This window comes from Ceratotherium simum, chromosome 9 (assembly GCF_057802395.1).
Source record: "Ceratotherium simum simum isolate JZ-2026a chromosome 9, ASM5780239v1, whole genome shotgun sequence".
NCBI classification, from domain to species: domain Eukaryota; kingdom Metazoa; phylum Chordata; class Mammalia; order Perissodactyla; family Rhinocerotidae; genus Ceratotherium; species Ceratotherium simum.
In genome coordinates, this window is record NC_141908.1 from 41,496,574 (window position 1) to 41,518,676 (window position 22,103).

Here is a 22,103-nt window from a genome sequence, read left to right on the forward strand (position 1 = left end):
CAGTTTCAAGGATAACATGTGCAATATGCAGTACACTCTTTTAGAAAAATAGCTTCTTTGTAGTAGAGAAAAAAATGGTGGCCTATGATGTGGTAGACAAGGTTCTGGTTCCCGTGGAAACCAATGTTCCCAGATTCTGACAGCGCATGGCCACCTGATAATCTTGGATCAAATAGCTGCATAAAATCTCAGTTTACACTGTCAAATGGAAAATAACCCAAAACTTACAACTGAAAATTCATGAGGCAACTTGACAGATGTTGACAATGGCCTTGGACACACTAGTGCAGACATGACTTAGAACCACCTATGAGCATTAGAAGATCTTGAGATATTAAATCTATCTGCCTCCCAAATTGTATTTGTGAGAATAAATAAATTATACTTTCTCTTTTTAAATTATATGCATTAAAATTTATTTGACTGGTTGGCTCTATTTAGAATGTCCTTTTAAAAGCAGGATGTGTTTCTCTGAACACCAGGTGTCTTCTTAAGGACTGCCCTGTGTACTCTTTGCTAGTATTTAGCTTTGTAATGTATATGAACTACAAATATTTCTTAGACTACATAATAATATGAATGATTAATTCCAATATGACTTAAAAGCTTTTGGTTTTAACCTTAGGGAACATACTTGTATTGAGGGTTATGCTTAGTTGTTATTGTTTTGTTGTATTTCCTTTTGGTCTGAACTTCATCTCATTCTTTTACCCTTATGGCTATGGTGTGAAGGATAATTAAATTTGTATTGAGTTTTGTGAACCCTGTGGAGAAAAGATTTATATCCACCTAGGAAATCTTGGAAGCATGAAGTTTGGTACACAAATTCTGGGATTTCTGTTGTTAGCTTGTTAGAAATCTTGAGATTTAGCCAAGAAATAGAAATATAGAGCACATCTAGAGAATCTGGGGAAAAACTGGCAAGATTGAGATGGAGAAATGTGAAATGTTTAGGCTTTTACAGCATTTACCCTGAGATAGCTGAAGTCAATTATCTAGATAAGATTGAATAGAAGCACACTAAGAACTGATTTTTGAAATGAGAAATACAAAGACTCTGATGGTATATAGTCATAAATGACAGAGTTTATACATAACTGTTTTAAATATTTAATCATGAACAATATTTTTATCAATCATTTTTACCATTGGCGAAATTTGAGGTAGATATACAATCAGATTCAGTAGGAAAAAACTATAAACTGAAACTATAGTAAATTCCTTAAGCCTTTTCTTGTGTATGAAATGGGAACGCACATTCAGTACGACATTTGATGGTTAAATGACCCACTAAGTGGTGAATATACACACACAAAATGTTTCCAGAACATTTAAAGAACACTAAAACTGTGTGTAAACAATTATTTTGTAGAAGCTGACTTTATTAGTCAGTGAAACATTTTTAAGAGTGAAGTGATTCATAAGAAACATTATTGTTAATTATTAATAAAGAGTATCATCTGGAAAAACACAAAGTTTTCTATGGAATACTGAATATATCGGTGTAATGGTAAGCTGGGTCAGCATAGCCATGTGTTAAATTGGAAGGCAGGAAAGAGCATACGGGTAAAAAACAAAAGCTCTTCTTTCCCAAAAAGGTTCATATGCAACTTCCTGCTGGCTAGCTATTGCCAGAAAGAAGAGCTACAGATTGATCCTGTTGATTTGTATTTTGGTGAAATTCCCCAACTTTTTACTGGTTTATTAAAGACTAGCCTTTTGTGAGTTACTTTGATTGATATTTTTGCAAGTGCACCTTCCTAGTGATAAGTTAAGCCTTGGAAAACATTCCTTTCCACTTAAAACAAAACAAAAAGATTAGAGAGTCAGCACAGACCATTTTCTCACAAAAGCTGTCCTTGTCTGAAATCTTTATTGAGTATAAAACTATTATCATACTCATCACTCCATGTTCGTGGATTGGAAAACTTGGTGTCAGTTTTACCGAAACTTGATTTCAATGAAAACACAATAAAAATTTCAACAGGTATGTGTGTGAAAATGACAATCTGATGCTAAAATTTATATGAAATGCAAAGAACCAAGAATTACCAAGACAGTCTTGAAAAAAAAGAGCAAATCTGGAAGCCTTCCACTGCCAGATATCAAGACTTATTGTAAGGCTACCAAAATTAAGACAGTGTAGTATTGCAGCAAGAATAAACAAAGGGTCCACAGAACAGAATAGAGTTTCCAGAAACAGAACTAAACTTATATGTCACCTGACATATGATTGCTTGATTCATGACAAAAGTGACATTGCAGTGCAGAGGGAAAAGGATGGTTTTTTTCAACAAATGACAAGAGGTCAATTGGCTATCCATAAAGGATAAAAGTTTATCTTAACCCCTACATCACACTAAACACAAAACTAGAGACACAAAAATCATCTCAAAATGAACTGAAGACTTATGTAAACATAAGACCCGAAACTGTGAAACTTCTAGAGGAAAACATAGGGGAAAGATTTTTTAAATAGGACACAGAAAACAATAACAATAAAGGAATAATTTGAAAAATTGGGTTGCAATAAAATTACAAACTTCTCTTCCTCAAAAGACATCACTAAGAGAGTGAAAAGGCAAACAACAGAGAGGGAGAAGATTTTTTTCAACATGTAAAACTTCTGAAGAGCTCATATACAAGGTAATCCCAATAAATCAATATGAAAAAGATAATAAACCAACCCATTAGAAGAATATGCAAGCGACTTGCACAGGCATTTCTCAAAAATAATATACAAATGGCAATAAATATATTAAAGATTTTAACCTCGTTAGTCATCAGGAAAATGCAAAAAACAAACAAAAAAAACCAACCATAGTGATTAAAACAGCTTCACACCTGCTGGAATGGCTAAAATGAGAAAGACTAATAATATCAAGTGTTGACAAGGATATGGATAACTGGGACTCTCATAAACAATTGGTAGACACATAATTTAGTAGTATTTAATAAACGTGGATATAATCATACTCTATGACCAGCAATTTTTACCCCTCGATATATGCAAAAAAGAAATTTGTATATATGTTCACCAAAATACAGGTACAAGAATATTCTCAGCAGCAGTATTTGTAATAATGTAAATGTGAAAACAATGCACTGTTCATCAACATTTGAATGGACAAATAAATTGAGTCATATAATGACAACAGAATAAGAAAACTGTCACTACATGCAGCAATATGGAGACTATCACGAACATAATGTTTAACAAAGGCAGCCACAAAAGAGTTACACGCTCTGTGATTCCATTTATATAAAGCTCAAAAAGTGACAAAGCTAATGATGGTGTTAGAAGTCTAGATGATGGTCACCTTGTTGGGGTAGTGGCTGAGAGAGGGCATGAGAAGGACTTCTGAAGAGTTAGTAATACCGTTTCTTCATCTGGGTGCTGGATACATGGGTATGTTCACTTTGTGAAAATTCAATGCTGTACATTTATGAGTTATTTACATTTCTGTATTATGTTATATTTCAATGAAATTTCATTTTAAAAAAGTCATTATCCTATCTGCACATAATTCAAGGTTTATGGAAGAAAGCTTGGCAATCTCTATTAAAATTTTAATACATTTATAGCCTTCAATCAAGCAATTTCACATTTAGGAAATTACTCTACCAATAGACTTGAACAAAGGCACAGAAATTTGCTCACCACCCCATTGGTCATTCCCTTCTATTGGCACACTGTCATTTCCCAACTTTCATGGCGGCACATTCCTCTAGTTCCCCCCTCCCTCTCCAGTATTTCTTCTTGGTCTTCTTTACTGGTTCTCCCTCCGCTTCCACCCCTCTAAACATAGGAGGGCCCCACAGCTCTGCTCTGCGCCCTCATCCTTTCTTGTCTAAGCTCTTTCCCCATCTGACCTCTTTCAGTGTAATGGCTTTAAGTGCCATCTGGTTGCCAGTGGCTTCCAATTTTATTTCCCTAGTCCCTATCTCTCCTCTAAGCTCTAGATTCATATATCCAACTTCCAATTTGCCATTTCTACTTGGCTTTCTATTAGGTATAGCAGATTTAATATATCCAAAGTGGCATTCTTCATACCTAACTTAGTGAAAATTTGTCTAGTCTTCCTCATCTCAATAAACGGCATCATCACCCTCCCAGCTGTTTGGCACCCAGATCTAGGAGTCCTTCATTACACATCCCCTTTTCTTTACTGTCCACTCAATCCTTCACCAAGGTGATTGTTGTACTTGAATTTGTTCACCTCTCTTCATCTCCACTGCCATCACAGGAGTCATTAAATCCCAATTATGTGGTTTAAATAGGCCCTTAGCTGGTTTCTCTAATTCAATTCTTCCCTTTTAATAGTTCATTTTCTAGCCAAAGTAATCTTTTAAATCGTAAACCAGATCATGCCACTCCCTTCCTTGGGAACTTAAATGGTTTCCCATTGCTTTTAGATTAAAATCTAGACTGTTCCCCTCAATGGCCTATGAGGTGCTGCCTTCTCCAGTTCCTGCCTTACATGATGCACCTCTTAGCACCCACTTTCCCTCTTGCATTCTGTGCTCCAGTCACACTGGCCTCCCTTCTGTTCCTCAAGCACCCCAAGCCCTTTCTCTCCCCTGGGTCTTTGCATTTGCTTTTCCCTTTGCTCAGAATGGTCTTGCTCTGCAGATAGCTGGCTCATTCTTATCCTTTAAGCCTCGGCTCAATTGTCCCCTACCCAGAGAAATCTTCCCTGACTGCCCTATTGGAAGTGGCCTTGCCAGTTTCTCGTTGTCTCACCCCTTTATTTTCTTCATGGCATTTATCATTAGCTAAATATATAGCTATTTACAATCTGTAATCACTTTATTTATTTATTTACATATTTTCTTCCTCACCGAGGTGTAAGCTGAACAAGGGCAAGGTCCATGTTTGTTTGCATTATTCACTAGTACCTAATACAGTTGCTGGTAACGGTAGACATTCAAAAAGGTTTTGTTGAATTAACGAGTACATAAATTGCAACACTATTTGTAATTATGAAAAATTGGAAATAACACAATGTATAGGTTAAATAAACTGTGTGTATTCATATAACAGAGTACTATGAAGGCGTTAAGAAGAATAATATCTGAATATACAGAGGTGAAAAAATATATATATATGGGTTATATCATATCATACAGCTGAGAAATTCAGAAAGCAATATCCCTAAAAAGAATTGAAATGGATTTGGTTAAAAACATATTCTACCACAGAGAGTATGCACATAGGTGGATTCCAGGGCCTCAAGTCGTGAGTCCAAGTTTTCTGTTGGTCATGGTTCTCATCTGGGGGTGATTTGGCCCCCCCAGGAGACATTTGACAATGACCAAACACATTTTTGATTTTCACAACTTGGGGGAAGGGAGGAGGTGCTATTGGCATTTAGTGGGTAGAGACCAGGGATACTGCTAAGCATCCTGCAATGCACAGAACATCTCCCAGGAAAAAGAATTATTCAGTTGCCAATAATGCTGAGGTAGAGAAACTCTAGGTGAGGGGATGCGATGTATCTATCTGTTACTATCTGATGTCTGCCTGGAGACCCGAGCTATATGGAGCGGTGGTTCAGCTTCAGGTCTTTACTTTTTTAAAACTGCCCACATCCAGCAGCCATCATGAGTGATAATTGACATTTTACTACCAACTATTACAATAGCCAGGATTTTCCTAAGTTACTCAACCTGAGTAATTTCCTAATTTTTAGTAGTTTTCTGCATAGTTCAGACTTGGGACATATTTCTAAAATATTTTAGGAGGTATTTGCTTTGTGACGGCCCTTCTGCTTCTCTTCTCTAGCAGATAATTAGAAGGATTTATTCTCTGGAGATGTCAAGTAGGCACCTTTCTCATTACCCCAGTTCACTTAGAGAAAAATAAATCAGCATCCACATGAAAGTGCAGGAAGTGTCCAAGGGAGCTGTTTCAATCCAGAGAAAATAATTTCTATTAAGTATAATCAGAAAGATGCTGAAGAATTCTTTACCTACTCTCTTTATAATAACCTTCCTACATGCCCAAAACTGTGTTGAGGCAGAATTTATAACTTGCTTAATTTACAGTGCAAAGAAGAGCCTCTACTCCCTAGTATTTTTTTTTTTTTCAATCAGTGCAGGCCAAGTTCCAGGGTCATGTGAGGTGGGAGAGGATCATATGTTTCCCAAGATAGAGGGAAGATATCAGTTTGAGTAGAAATAATGTTTTCATCTATCTTTTAGAAGGCTCCAATGAGAGAAAATCAAATAAGTGCCAGGGAACAGCACATTCTGGAAGTTGCTGCATAAAGAGAAGAAAAATACTACAGAAGGTGGAAAATAAGACTAGAATGATGCTTCTCCAATTCAAAGTCATGGCTCTTGAGTTGAGAGGGACATGTCACAGAAAGACTCTTGCAATATGTGGATGTCACACCCCTCCGCATCTTAAGCATGGCCAGGGAGGAGAGAGGGCAAGAAGCTCTCTCTCGGGTGAAATTTCATTCAGGGCCCTTGTCTTAGTCATCTTAGGCTGCTATAACAAAGTACCATAGACTAGGTGGCTTATAAACAACAGAAATTTATTTCTCATGGTTCTGGAGGCTGAAGTCCAAGAGCAGGGTGCCAGCATGGTCGGGTTCTGGTGAGAGCCCTGTCTCAGGTTGCAGGTGGCTGACATTGTTGTATCCTCACATGGCAGAAAAAGAGGGCAGCAGGGCTCTCTGGGGTCCCTTTTGTGAGGGCACTAATTCCACTCACGAGGGGCTCCACTCTCATGACCCAATTACCTAAAATAAGGGCCCCATATCCTAAAACCATCACATTGGGGGTTAGGATTTCACAGTGGTTGGACACAAACATTCAGTTCACTGCAACCTCAGCCCTAGGTTTTGGGCCCTGGGTTAGGGAAGAAGCACCAGAGGGAGGATCTTAAAATTTGCTAACATGAGACAAGATAGTAGAACTATACTTTTCTGTATCCATTCCCACAAAGCAACTATTTGGAACTTCTTTTTCCTTTCTAAGATGGTGGGAACACATTGGAGGTGGTGAGTGTAGGGTAAGGAATCTCAGTTCTGAAAGTCTCTTGGAATCAACCTGAGCCCCTCATCCTTCTCAGAGGGTAGTGGAAGCATTACCTCCCTACACATCCTCATTTAAACATGCCTGCTCTCCACCATCTCCAAATAGTGTGGGCAAGTCAGGAGGCCTGAGCTGAATGGGTCTAATCTCTCTAACAGGGAGTGAGTGCAGGCTTGGGCACCAGGCTCCTGTGGTCAGCGCCCGCTTTAACACTCATGCCTGTTTGATCTGGGGGAAGTTACTGCCTCAGCTTCCTTATTGTCAGTGATCGTTATCTACCACTCTGGGTTTAAGGAGGATTAAATGAGTGAATGCATGTAAAGCACCTAGCACAGTGCCTGGAACAGAGTAAACGCTCAATAAATGTTATCTGCTGTTCTTATCATTATTAATAATTCCAATGGAAACAAAGTATCTACTCCCAGATGGTGAATAGGAAGTCAAGGAGGTAAGGATATGTCAGTTCTACTACAATGCAAGTGGGCTCAGCGGTTAAGACCAAAGGGGGTTAACAATAACAGAGAACAGTCCGTCCTCTATCTTAAGGGCTACTGAGCTCATTCATACCAAGCCTACCTTGGAGAAGACTTGAGCCACACCCACCTCACTACTATGCCAGTTTAGGGTCTTCCAAAGGCACGCTGCTCTCTGGAGCTATGTGTCCTCACTGGCTGCCAGCCTCGAGCAGCATCCTCCCTTTTCCTTCTCTGACTCCACCACTTAGATGCCTAAATCCTACTCCCTCTCTCTTTAGAACATCACTCAAAGCTGTCCCTGTTCCCTCCCCCTCATTCTGATCAGCCGGCCCTTCTTGACACAACACTTGACTCTGCTCCTCTGGCCCCAGGTCGCTTAAAGGCAGAGGATATACCTTTACCCACAGCAACTATCTCAGCACACAGCAAATAGTTGGTTCTCAACAGGCATTGGTGGAACATGGTGCCCACATATCATATTCCTGAAGACACTGCCTCAGATAATCTGGTATTGTAATTTAATTCTTTACATACATGTCGTATCCCTCTAGCCAGAATGGAAACTCCTTGAGAGAAGGAAAATATGTTTATTTGTCTTCGTCTAATGATACTATACATATGCCACCAGTGCCCTGCTCCTGCATCCTCAGACATTACCATTGTGTGCACTCAGGCCCAGCTTCCAGATCCCAGCATCTCATCTCTTTGCCTGAGGGCTTTCTTTGGTAGCCGGCACCTAGTCCACCAGATCCCAGTGTGCCTGTGCACATGGCAGGCCAGAAATGTCAGAGGATTAATATTCACCATCCAGGACTAGCCCTCAACCACTAACTGATGGAATTGGTGTATAAATACCTCATCCCTTGGTGAGACAATTCTAAAGTGAATGTTCTTCACCAGCTGCCAGAAATCCCAGAAAATTAAGCTCCAGTTACCAAAAGGGTAACTTGATATTGCACAATTCATTGGCTATTGTCTTAGTCCTTTCAGGCTGTTATAACAAAATAGCACAGAATGGGTGGCCTATAGACAACAGAAGTTTATTTCTCACAGTTCTGGAGGCTGGGAAGTCTAAGATCAAGGCACCAGCATGGTCAAGTTCTGGTGAGAGCCCTCCTTCTGATTCATAGCCAGGGCCTTCTCACTGTGTCCTCATGGCGGAAAGGATCTCTGTGGGGTCTCTTTTATACAAACACTGATCCCATTCATGAGGGCTCCACCCTGATGACCTAAGCACCTCCCAAAAGCCCCACCTCCTAATACCATCATGTTTGGGGGTTAGAATTTCAGCATATAAATTTGTGGCAGACACAAACATTCAGATCATAGCAGCTGCCTCCCCTTCCTTGACTCCCCTCCCAGTGTTTACCAAGATTACCTTCCAAATAAACTACCAGCACTGAAGCCTTGAAAATCAGGATCTGCTTCTGGGAAGACCCAGACTAAAACAGACATGGCGAGAGATGTACAAGAATCCTGCCTTCCAGGCCGGTGGGTTGATGGTGCCAAAGACTGAGAAAAATAGATGGAGCTGCTCTTCTATGAAATAAGAAAAACAAAGTGTTTGCTCCAGAAAAGTCATAGGAAGGGTGAGAGAGTGCCACAAAGCTGTGCACTGGGATAATGGAAAGAGAAGAGGAGGAGGAAGCTTGAAGGACTGAGAATCTAGAAGGGCCAGGGAGAAAAACCGTGTCAAAGGGGGTATATTAAACTGAGGGCTGTGATAGGTGTGAAATAAACTCTTTCTCTGCCTCCCTGATAGGATCTTCAGTAAACTTGACATTGCTGGCTAAGGAGCTCACTAGAAGTGGATTCTATTTGCGGGTGGTCAGAGGTGCTGAGTGCTATTTAGTGGTGGGGGGTCACGTATCCACAGCTGGACATCTGACTTCTATTTGTTTCATTCATAATATCTAGCTCAGGGCTAAGGCACGCAATAACTACTCCCTGAATTCTTATTGAATGACTGCATAAATAGATGTACCTTTTTATCTTTTGATAGGCACATCAATTATTAATCACTGATAACCATTTTCTGTGCTCTTTGGTTGAAATTGCCTCAGCTTCAAAGCATAACTATTTATATTCATTTATTTCCTCATTCATTCTACCCCTAGATCAGCACACACACCCCCACACACACCCCCAGACACAGACAATATAGCACAGCTCTCCTAATACAGTCACTTGAACACTCACAGAATTTCCTTTTGGTGCTGCTCAGGAAAGCCCAGGAGAATAAAACTCATTTAATCACTCAACAAATATTTATACAACAAATATTTATAAGTTATTGGAGACTCAAAGATGCAAAAATAAGGTTCTTGTCTTCAAAGAGGTCTCAGTCTGAATTATGGTCATTTTTTTCTCTCCAACACTCTTCCTTCAGTGTGAACCACTGGTGAGTCATCCTGTGGAAAATGCCTGAGTCTCATTCAGTTCCGCTCTTTGAGGACACACTTGCTGTGCCATTAGTGTATCTTCCTTCTTTAAAGAAAACTTTTGAATACACATATCTTTATCCTGGGAAGGTAGGGGTATGTGCCAGAATGTAAGCACATTTATTATTATCTTTCTCATCCCCAGGCTTTCTTTCAACCATCCACCTCCCCTGATATCCTACCCAAAAGGAACAGCAGAGTTTCTGGACATTTTGTAAAAAGGAGTTGGGTAACACACAGGTTTATTTATTTGGAAAGCACAGCCAATGTGTGTTGACGGCTATTACAATGTAAGGCAGTTACAGGTCAAAATTGAGTCAAGAACTCTACGCAGGGCTGGAGGAAGAGGAACGGAGAGCAAAAGGGGATGGGGACAGTCTTGAAGTACAGTGTGAGAGCTTTGTGAAAATCTATAAGCTTTCTATAAAGAAAGATAATTTCACAATGTAATTTATTACTGGCTTTGGGAACTGTCAGTGTCATTCCTAGGAAATTACCCATTTGGACTTCTCAGAAAATCAGATGGATAAAATGAAAAGTACAGAAGGGAAAATAGTAAAGAGGCTTAAGCTGTAAGTCACAAATATAGTGATTCTGACTTAAACCTTCAGAGAAACAAAAATAGTTTCTAGCTTGAAAAAGAACAGTTATACACTCCTGCCTGTTTTACAGACTCAGTTCTTCTGTAAGCCCTTAAAAGAGAAATCCAAGTATAAATCACCTTGGAAAATGGGCTTGGAATCTGAGTGGGACTTATTGTTTGCTTTTTGCTCCTTTCTACACTTGATTTGTGTTTAAAGAAGAGTTATTTGACCCTAACAAATTCATCTAATGGATTTCAAAGTATGTCTCACTAATGTACTATGATTTTTTTAACCCCTATATTTAACAGTAGTTGTTTCTTTGAATAGCAAATATATGAAATATATATGTTTAAAATATATTATATGTTTATATATATTTAATATATTTATATATATAAAGGCAAGCCAACGGATATTAAAGCAGATACTAGGTTCTTTACCATGTAGTATAGGATGCCCAGGGTTGCCTTCCTTCTCTCTCTCTCTCTGATTTTTTTTTAATGGTGAGGGAGATTGGCCATGAGCTAACATCTGTTGCCAATCTTCCTCTTTTTCTGAAGAAGACTGGCCCTGAGCTAACGTCTGTGCCCATCTTCCTCTATTTTGCATATGGGAGGCTGCCACAGCATGGCTTGATGAGCAATGTGTAGGTCCACACCCAGTGCCTGTGCCGTGAACCCTGGGCTGCCGAAGTGGAGCATGTGAACTTAATCACTATGCCACTGGCCGGCCCCGGTTTGATTTTATTTTAATGCCATTTAAAAAGACACATACAACATTGTCCCTACCTTAAAGGAGTTTACAGTCTTATTGAAGAGATTATATTTTATTTACACATAACAAATGGAAAACAATTCAGGGCTCTTTATGTTTGTTTTGTTTTTTAAATTAAGAACTACAGGAACTCAAAGAAGGGCAAGATTGTTCTAGCTTATAGGAGTTTGTCAAAGATTAATTAATTCAATATTCATTGATGAAATGACTAATAGAGGATGATGGAATTGGAGCTGGGCATAAGCAAGATACATAAAAAAGGTACTAAACATGTGTTTACTACAGGAGTGTGTTGGGGGGTGGCGGGGGGTCAGGGTAGGCTATGGTTAAGAAAGGCAAGTCCAAAGAATGAAACATAATCAGAGAGGGAAGGTAGAGCTGGTGACAAAGGGACTTGAAGGAGTGAAGTGACAGGGTCATTTTCCTTGTTGTATCTGAGGCAAGTAGTAACTCATGTCTTCAAAGAAGCTATTATTACAGTTTTTATTGATGTAAGTGATTAAATCAGTAAAATCTCGTCTTTAATGAAAAAAAAATCTGACTTTCTCTAAATGAAAAAAAAAATTTCCTGAGGTTTAAGTAAACACTGAGGTGAGAAATCCAGTCATTTTTCCAGCCATGACTAAGTGATGAGTCATTCTCTTCAAACATCATAATATATATTAAATAATATAGTATGGTTTTCAGGCATCTTAAATATATGAAGAGCTAGTATTTTTCAACCCTACCATAGGAAACTAAAGTACGTATGGAAAGAGGATTATTTTAAAAATACAGGCCCAGACAAATGCTGTCTATCTCTGCTTTCTAAGCTAATATAAAATTAATGCAACTTTGGCTAGGGATGAGAAATGTGCTATATACAAAAGATTAATTAAGTTGTATTGTAGAATCAGATGACTGATTTGAACATTCATGTTACCCAAACCAATTTTGTTTGATTATGGAGAATCTTAGGTAGAAAATTCAACTAAATAAACCCTAAAGTATTTTGGAATTTTTCAATATTTATCTTTACCTCAAGTTTCCCCTGTATACAAATCTAAAACCAATAAACCTAGTTAACTGTTATCTTTAAATCTATGTAAAATTTGTGGCTTCATTTTAAAAATATACTGCTAGAACCAGCCCCAATGGTCTAGTGGTTAAAGTTTGTCTGTCTCACTGCTTTGGTGGCCTGGGTTCATTTCCTGGTGGTGGAACCATGCCACTCATCTGTCAATTGCTATGCTGTCAAGATGGCTCGCATAGAAGAACTAGAAGGACATACAACTAGAATATACAACTATGCACTGGGGGTTTGGAGAGGGAAAAAAAAAGGAGGAAAACTGGCACAGATGTTAGTTCAAGGCGAATCTTCCCAGCAAAAAAAAAAGTTGTTTTAAAAAATAAATTAACAAAAATAAAAATATACTGCTAATTTGTTGAAGGGAAATAACAAGAAGCATCATCATTTAAGCCAGAGGTTGGCAAACTTTTCCTTAAAAGGCTAGATAATAAATATTTTAGACTTGCAACTATACAACTCCACTGTTGTGGAGTCAAAGTAGCCATTTACTAAACAGAAAAAAAAATGGGTATGATTCTGCTCTAATAAAACCTTGTTTATAAAAACAGGCAGCTGTTCCAGGGTCATAGTTTGCCTACCCCTCATCTAAATGATATTGCCACCATTAAGATAATTTCTAAGCCTCTTCCATCTTGAACACCAATATAAGCTCTCTCACCTCTACAACTACTGCTTGGGGTAGGGAGTTAATACATGGAAATGGGGGGATAGAGGTTATTGTGATAAACAACTGACATTTTATCAATAAATATTATGTAATCCCCTTCAATTTTTCATATTTTAATTTTTAATTCTGAAATATGTCAAACATGTAGATAAATAAGAAAATAATATAATAGACACTATTATATGTACTACACAGATTTAATAATAGTTAATGTTTTCATATTTGCTCCAGATCATTTTTTACAGAAACAAAATGTTACAAATATAACTAAATGCTTATTCCACTTCCATCCTCCTTCTCCATGTCAAGATGTTAACTCTTCCCTTGTAGATCATCTGTCTTTTCTCTCTGGTTGCTTTTAGGATTTTCTTATCATCTTTGATGTTCTGAAATCTGTGGATTCATATCTTTCATCAACTCTGAAAAACTATTCAGGAGTGTCTCTTTGAATGTGATATCTTCCCCATTCTCTATTTTCTCTCCTTCTGGAACTCCTATTTTAATATATGTTGAATCTTCTATCCTCTTTGTTTCTACCTCTGTTTTCTACTTTTTCTTTTTTTTTTTTTTTTTTTAAGATTTTATTTATTTATTTTTTTCCACCAAAGCCCCAGTAGATAGTTGCGTGTCACAGCTGCACATCCTTCTAGTTGCTGTATGTGGGACGCGGCCTCAGCATGGCCGGAGAAGCAGCGCGTCTGTGCGCGCCCGGGATCCGAACCCGGGTCGCCAGCAGTGGAGCACGCTCACTTAACCACCAAGCCACGGGGCCGGCCCTCTACTTTTTCTTTATCTCTCTGTGCTGCAATTGGTGTAATTTCCTTAGGTCAGCTTTCCAGTTTATTAATTCCCTCTCAAATTGTCTAATCTTTATGTCAACTGAATTTTTAATTACAAGGATTTTTCTTCATTTCTAAAGATATATTTTTATTTTTCAAATCTACCATATATATATATATATATATATTTTTTTTTTTTTTTTTTTTTGCTCAGGAAGATTAGTCCTGAGCTAACATCTACGACAATCTTCCTCCACTTTATATGTGGGTCACTGCCACAGCATGGCTGACAAGTGATGTAGGTCCATGCTCGGGATCTAAACTCACGAACATGGGCCACCGAAGGGGAGCGAGCTGAACGTAACCACTACAGCATGGGGCCAGCCCCACCATATATTTTTATGGTGTCATATTCTTTGAGATTTATTTCTATTTCTTCTCTTTTTTTCTTTAATCATTTTGTTTTATAGATTATTTCATTGATTATATCATGTTTGATTGGGGGGAGAGAGGGTTACATAATTCTCATATTTATTGTGTGTACTTACGTTCCCTAATGGTTTGTTATTTATTTGTGTGTGAGAGCTCATTATAACAGAAGAATTTTCTTTTCTTTATATATTTTGTTTTGTTTTCCTGCTGGAGTCCTTGTACTTATGGAAGTGGTATGCTGGAATTGTTTTGTGTTTGTTTTTGCTGGATGCTCCAAGGATTTCACCAAACCTGGGTCAGTCTTATTGCTAATTTCTCAGATTGGGCATGTCCACACCCATGGAAAATAAAAATTTGGACAGGCTTAGAGTTTTCATTTTTCATAGATGAGGTTTTTTTTTTCTCCTCAGAATCCAAGACAAAGACAAGTTTCCTTCTTGCTTTCTTGTGCCAGTGGGTACAATTGTTCTATTCCCCCTTTCACTGAGAGAATAGCCCTTCCATTATCCCAGCTTTATAGAGGCTATTATGCTTTAGCTCAGCCACCTTGCCTGAACCCAAAGACATGTCTTCTCTACCCATATGGGCATTAAAGCACTTTTAGGTACACCTAAAGACTTCAATCTTAGGCAATTTTACTCTTGGTTGCTGCAGTACCAGGTCTTGAATTTCCCACTTTAATTTTCAGTATCCCTCTTATGTCTGTCATTGGCCTGCTTTTGAACCCAGGTATGTAATTACACATTATGTTATTATATTTATGCATCATTTCTATATGTTTGTAATTGAACTACAAAGCTCTGACTTATCTTATTCTGTCATGTTGCTAGACCCACTTTTTAAGTTGCCATGGTATCATTCCCACGATTTGTAGATTTATGATATAGTTTTTAAATTATGAAGCTATTTTCTGGTCATTTTTTAAACATCGTAAAAGATATTTTTAATGTTTGAATACAAATTATATGTTTTCTCATAGAATTTGTCCATTTGGGTTGGGTCTGAACAAAAAGCTCTGTTTACTAATTATTTAACAACAGAAGGGTCATTTGAAAAAATTTTGAGTTTAGGTACTATTTCCCATGAGTATATAATATATAGTATTAATGATGCTATACATTCAACTCTTCTTAAAAATCTAATAGATTTCACAATTTTCTCTTGATACGTAATTGAAAATGTTATTTACTGTTGTGCCAAAAGAAACACATTCCATGATCAAGGTTGCTTTTGAAAGTATATTTGGAAATTGCTTTTTTATGATGTAGGAAAATGCGTGGCATTACACATTCACAAATTACACCCACACTGCCAAGAATCCAAGTACTTAACGTGACTTGGAAACAGATTTTGCATATTATATGTATAATTTTGCTAATTTCATCCCAAATAAAGAACAGCATTGCAGCTAATTTTCTGCTTAAGCACATATTAAGGCGCTTCTTTCCAATGACTAGACCACATACCATAGTCCCCTGAAACTGTGAGCACAAGTAAAAGTTGCATGCTAGTAGTCCTTAATATCCTCTCCTCTTCATCATCCTACAAAATAGGATTTTTAGAAAGTGCTTCTGAATTCAATTGTTGTCACGTGGTTGGGACTGTGCCTACGGAGTCACCCTGTGCTGAAATGCTAAGCCCAAATGAATGTTGACGCTAGTGTCTTCCTGGAGGAGGTAACAGAAAAATACTACTTCCTCCCACCCCCGCAAAGAATTTAAAAGAGCATCTAATAAACATCACAAGTGTAAGCATTTTCAAACCAGAAATTAAAAAATCATGTGACAGCTAGAGTCAGTTTGTTAATACATTTAGGCACTCGTGGTTGTCTGATTATGGCATGGATAAAGCAGATCATCTATCTGGGTAATTCAAGTCAACAGCCAGCATTTCTGGCAAAGAGATTGGCCCAATCCTCACTTGTTAAAATTTGTTCCCAACTCTTAGCTCATCAGCTTCTACTTTTCTCCTGACCTCATCCTTTTGTGTTTTCTTGATCATTGTAACGCCTCCCTTGGAAATTCAGATTTCAGTCTGCTCTACACAGAGCTACAGAGAAAGGGGTAATTCTTTTATCATGTTTTCTTTAGTCACTGGGTGAGGCTCAATTTTTCCCCTCCTCTTGATCTAATTAGCAATGTTTTAAGAGTGACCTTTCTTCTTTATTTCTCATAAGACTCACTCTACCTTGGGTATGCGTTGAGAGGAGGCGAACTAGGGCAACAGATCTCTGCAATCTGGATTAGGGCAAAATACTTTCTTTCCTTTGATTTTTCTCAAGAGATTTTAGTTCCTTCCACTGAACTGTATCTCATCTGATACCATAAAAGTTTTCAAGCTCTACAATGCTAGGAGTTTACAGAGGTGAGTGATTTATCAATTTAAAACGTTTTAGAGTTATTTCTAAGTCATGTCTTTTCTGCTTTAGAAGTGTTTCCTGATGTAGTTCCTGCAAGTGAACTTTTCCCTTTCTCTTTCTACCCCTAAACTCAAACCATAGCTCTATCGCTATAAAAGACGGCACTGACCTACTTCCCTTTTTGCATACAGAATCGTTTGAGCTTGACCTTGACATAAAGAGTAGGTAATAAACTGTGCTATAAGCTGGTTATTTTAAAGGAGTTTGCAAAATAAGTTATTTACCAAACAGTGATGGATGACTGTAGAATGACCTTACTAAACGATCAGCATCAATATTTAGATGTAGCTATCCTGAGTCCTGCAAAATGCATAGCAAAATAAAAGGAAGTACAACCTCTCTTAAACTTATCAAGATCAGTAGATGTACACAAATGTATATATCACTTTTCCTCTAAGAGGCAATTTCAATTCACAGATCAAAAGTGTTGCTTCCTATTAGTCACAGATTTCTTCTAGTAATTTTCCTTCTGAGGTTGGCAAAGTCACCCACATTAGTGGTTATACTTTCTCAAATGTTGACTTATAAATCAAGGGAACCAAAATGGATCATGAATATTTAAAGACAGTGAAAACTGCAGAGCAAGAAAAGTCACTTGAAACTTAAATAAGAAGAATAAAAACGATATATGTGGATCTGGGCTTCTGACCACTTGGGTTTATGCTTTTTCAAGCCCAGGAAGAGAATGTGTCAGACCAGCATCACATTTAGCACTCAATCAGGGAAGAACTAACCACAAGGAAATGAAAATTTCTTCACTGTCACCTGCAATTCTAGAGAAAGTGTTAGGGTTAGAACAGTCCTCAGACAGATGGACCATTAAGCAAGTGTTATCAGTGGTGGAATATCTGGGGAACAGGGCGGTATATCTTCAATAAGATAATTCCATTAAGCAGGAAAATCTTAACCCTTGAAAATATAATTTATGGCTTTCAAAAAAAATATTAAGCCAAGTTTAACTCTTACATTGGATTGTAGGTAGGACACATTTTTCTGAGCCTTGTCCAAGCCCAGTCTTATTTTTTTTCTAATTAATTATGTGTCAGTGCAGTGTTTCCTACACTTTTCTAATGAAATTTGAGGTAGTGACTATATTTTTTGATCCTTGTGGGCATAAGCATATGTTATATTTTTGTGACTCGTCACTCCTGGAACAATATGTGAGGCATATACACAATAGAAGTTTCATAGATACTTTGTGATCATTTTGTGATCAATCATTCATTGTCACAGAACAAATTAATGTTAGAGCTGAGAATTCCATGTCCCAGTTCAGAATTTCTGTTAGACAATGAGATCACCAATAAATACAATTTGGGGGCTGGCCCAGTGGCGTAGTGGTGAAATTCGCACACTCTGCTTCACACCCCAGTGGCCTGGGGTTTGCAGGTTTGGATCCCGGGCGTGGACCTACGCACCATTCATCAAGTCATGCTGTGGCGGCATCCCACTTACAAAATAGAGGAAGATGGGCACAGATGTTAGCTCAGGGCTAATCTTCTTCAGCAAAAAGTGGAAGATTGACAATGGATGTTAGCTCAGGGTCAATCTTCCTCACCAAAAAAAAAAATTGATTGTGAAAAAGCAAATTGTATTAACCTGAAGAGTTTATATGAGAATTTTGTGTCTTAACGTGTAGTAAAACTTTTTTAAGATCTGAAAATCAACATCTTTCCACTAGAAATAAATGTAGCACTAAATAGTCTTGGTGAGTTACCATTCAAATGAAGAATTTTTACACTGACTTTTTTCGTGATTTACTTTAATGAGTGAATCATCAGCTAGGAGTGCTGGGACATTCTGACATCCATTCATTGCTATTGCTGCTTTCTCAATAAACTCTGAAACATGAGTATTAAATTTGATTAAGGTGGAATGCAAGGGATTGGGATTTTAGTGAAAGATAGCAATTTATGTATACTTGGGCATAAAACCAAAATAAGGAATATTTTCCAGCATTAGCTGCTATAACTACATTGAAACCTTCAGGAATACTTGACATGTATGAAGCAAAGAATCGTTATATGCCCATAGTATCATTTAAAACAAAAATAAGATCATATCACTCCCCTGCATAAAATCTTCTGATGGTTTTCCAAAGGACTTAGAATAAATTTCAAACTCCTTACCATCACCACGCAGACTCTAAGTGGTCTAGTCCCTGCCTACATCTCTTATCATCCTCCTCTGCTCTTAGCAGGCCTCAGCCATTTGCTCCTCAAACATGCCACACCCACACCATCTTAGGACATTTGCACTTGCTCTTCCTCTGCCTAGAATCCTCTTCCTCTTCATCCTGCCTCCTCCCTATTCCTTAGATATCAGCTCAGATGCCACCTCCCCAGAGAATCCTGCCCAAACCACTAAAGCTGAACTTGTATCCCTGCATGTACATGCACACATACACATGCACACCTTCACTCTATTGCACTGCTGGATTTTTATCACGGTACTCATATTTTTCAGAGACTGTCTGTGTTTACTCTAATGTTTCCACTCAGGGAAGCTGCCTCTGGGGCCACATGTCACATCCCCTTGGCCCACCCTGTTTCAACGGTAGCTGCAATAGACAGTTCCCTGCAAGCTCAGACTTACCTCCCTAGCAGCATCCCTTCTCAGCATACTCCACTTGTCTTGCTACTTTCTGCTCCAGGGCTTTCTCTGGCCCCACATGTGCCTCCTCAGCCCAAGCGCAAGCACAGCCTGTGGGACATGGGAATCAATGAATAAATGCTCCAGTCTCCCAGTCTTCAGGTGGACCAGGCAGGCAGGCCTTTTGCAGTTTCTCAGGAGGTTCCAGCAGAAATCAAGCCCCTGTTCCCACAGCAGCACCTTAATATTGCCTATTTTTCTCTCTTCGCGACTCACGCTCTCCTCTCCCTCAATCCATTTTCTGGGATCACCTCCAAATTTACCATCAGTAATCGGTACTCAAGACTTTGTCTCATGCTCTGCTTTCAGGGAAACCCTAATTCAGACATTTCCTATTATAGATTCTTATAAGATCCTTAGGAGCCAAGGACCTTATCTTTTTGTATTTTGCTTTATTCACGATATCTAGGCAAGGACTTGGCATATAGTGACTGCCACATATATGTGTGTATGTATATTTACTGAAAGAATCATAGACAAGAGTAGAGAATATGAGTGAGTTTAGGGAGGAAATGGTATACACAAGAAAGGGGATGATCAGAGAAAAAAATGCAGAGGGTATAGGATAGTATGCTGAAGAATAATACTAACGGAACATAGAGAAGATGTAATACACGCATAGAAATTGCTGGAAAATTCTAATACATTCAATCAGATACAAGAGGATTCAGGATTGGAAAAATCTGGGAATCCTCTGTTATGTGTCAGAGAAGTCAAGTGGTGTTATTGTTTGAGCACTGAAAATTTTATTTTCTTGGAACTTCAAAGCTTTGTTCATGTGATAAAAGGATGATGTTAAATACAAAAATTCAATTTGCTAACTAGTACTTTTTAGAGAAAAGTGCAGGGAGTTCTCTTTACAGCCATGCCAGAGTAACTGGTACCAGACTTGTCCTGCCATAAACAATGAGACAACATACATGAGGCAAGTGTTCTCAGTAATTGGACACAGGGACTACAGGATTGTGAACTTTGAGAGAAGGAAAACACATAAGTTGAGCCCCATATTTGCCCTGGCTTTCTGCCTGGAGACACTTACCACCTGGCACAGGCTGCTGGAGGCAAAGCAAAGAGGGCAGTTTTGCTGAACTGAAAACGCTGAGCTCAGGTGAGTGGAATTAGCAGGAAAAGGATATTGAGAGAAGGAAGCTGCATAGGGAGGAGGCAGAGCCTGGAGAAGCTCCTGCATGGCTGACAGCTAAAGGATGCCAGAAGTCATGCAGTGCTGGATGATGTTGGAGTTCCACTCCAGCTACAGTGGAGAGATCTCATTGTACATCTCAGATAATCAGTTTAAACCTTAGGAAGGCCAAACCTTACAGGTATGCACCATACCCTAGAGTAAGAGCCACATCCTAGGACTAAGTCAAAACCAAAATAGATCCAAACTAACAAAGGATAACATTAAGCTTGACAGGATCAAAATGATCCAAAAGTAACTTAATTAGTCGCTAAAAAAAACCTCAGCACCCTCTAAAGGAAGACAATACAATCTGGACTCCCTACAATGTATTATACATAATGTCCAACATCCAATAAAAAAGTAGTGTTTTGAAAATAATAATTACCCTGAGAAAACCCTAACTAGACAGATGAAGAAAAAGAGAGAAAACTCAAATTACCAATAGCAGGAATGAAACAGGAGATATCTTACAGATTCCACTGACATTAGAGAGATAATCAGGGAATTTTCCAAACGACTTTGTACTAATACATTTGACAACTTAAATAAATGAACAAATTCCTTAAATAACAAAACTCACAAAGATGGACACAAAAAGAAACAGGTAATTTGAAATGGCAGGGGCCTGCACAGTCAAAATTATTCCTATAATAATACTAGGAACTTCTTTGTCTTTTCTACTTTTAGTCTCTCACAAATGGAGTTTTCCATAGGCTACATAATGTGTAGTATTGCAATAGACTGAATACAGATGCAGATGTGAGAACTAGCTGTCTTCTATTAAGCTACACATTAAAGAGACTGGTAAAAAGGTAAAACAGTGCCTCTCTTCTCACAAAATGTTTTTTTTGGAAAGTGTACTTATTTTTCATAAAAATGTTATTATAATTCACTATTTTTTAATAAGTTGATAAATAAAAATATAAATTTTTTTCTTTTAATTTTTAACACAATATATAGGTAGATGTAACCCACATAAACGAAAGCTCTTTAGGGACTCAGTAATTTCCAAAAATTTAAACAGATCTTGAAGACAAAATGTTTGCAAACCACTCATTTAATAAATCTGACATATGCTCTTTCAGAAAATAGAGGTGAAGCAAAACTTCCCAGTTTGTTCTATGAGGTCAGCGTCACAGTGATACCAAACCCCAATATGTTACTACAAGAAATCTACAGACCGATATCTGTTATGAACACACATTCAGTAATCTTTTTAAAATGTCAGCAAATTAAATACAGCAATAATTAAAAAGGATAGTACATCATGATTAAGCGAGCTTTATTCCAGGAATGCAAGCTTGGTATAACAGTTGAAAATCAATCAATGTAATTCACCACATTAACAGAAAAAATATGGCTATGAAACATATGATCATCTCAATAAATGCAGAAAAAGAAATTTTACCAAAATCAACATCCGTTCCTAATAAAAGGTCTCAGCAAAGTAGGAATTGAAGAGAACTCCATCAATCTGATAAAAGGCATGTACAACAAAGCTACACTTCACATTACACTCAATGGTAAGATTGAACACTTGTCCCCTAATATTAGAAACAGTGTAAGAATATCTTCTCTTGCCA

General features: G+C 38.0%; 1 long non-coding RNA gene across 1 annotated transcript in view; it reads left to right on the forward strand.

The window, feature by feature from the left end:
- Positions 1–16,493: 16,493 nt before the first annotated feature.
- LOC147916278 (uncharacterized) overlaps positions 16,494–22,103 on the forward strand; it is a 74,467-nt gene continuing 68,857 nt past the window's right edge. Inside the window, exon 1 of the long non-coding RNA XR_015553207.1 lies at positions 16,494–16,630. This is a non-coding gene — a long non-coding RNA (uncharacterized LOC147916278). The remainder of the gene's footprint in view (positions 16,631–22,103) is intronic.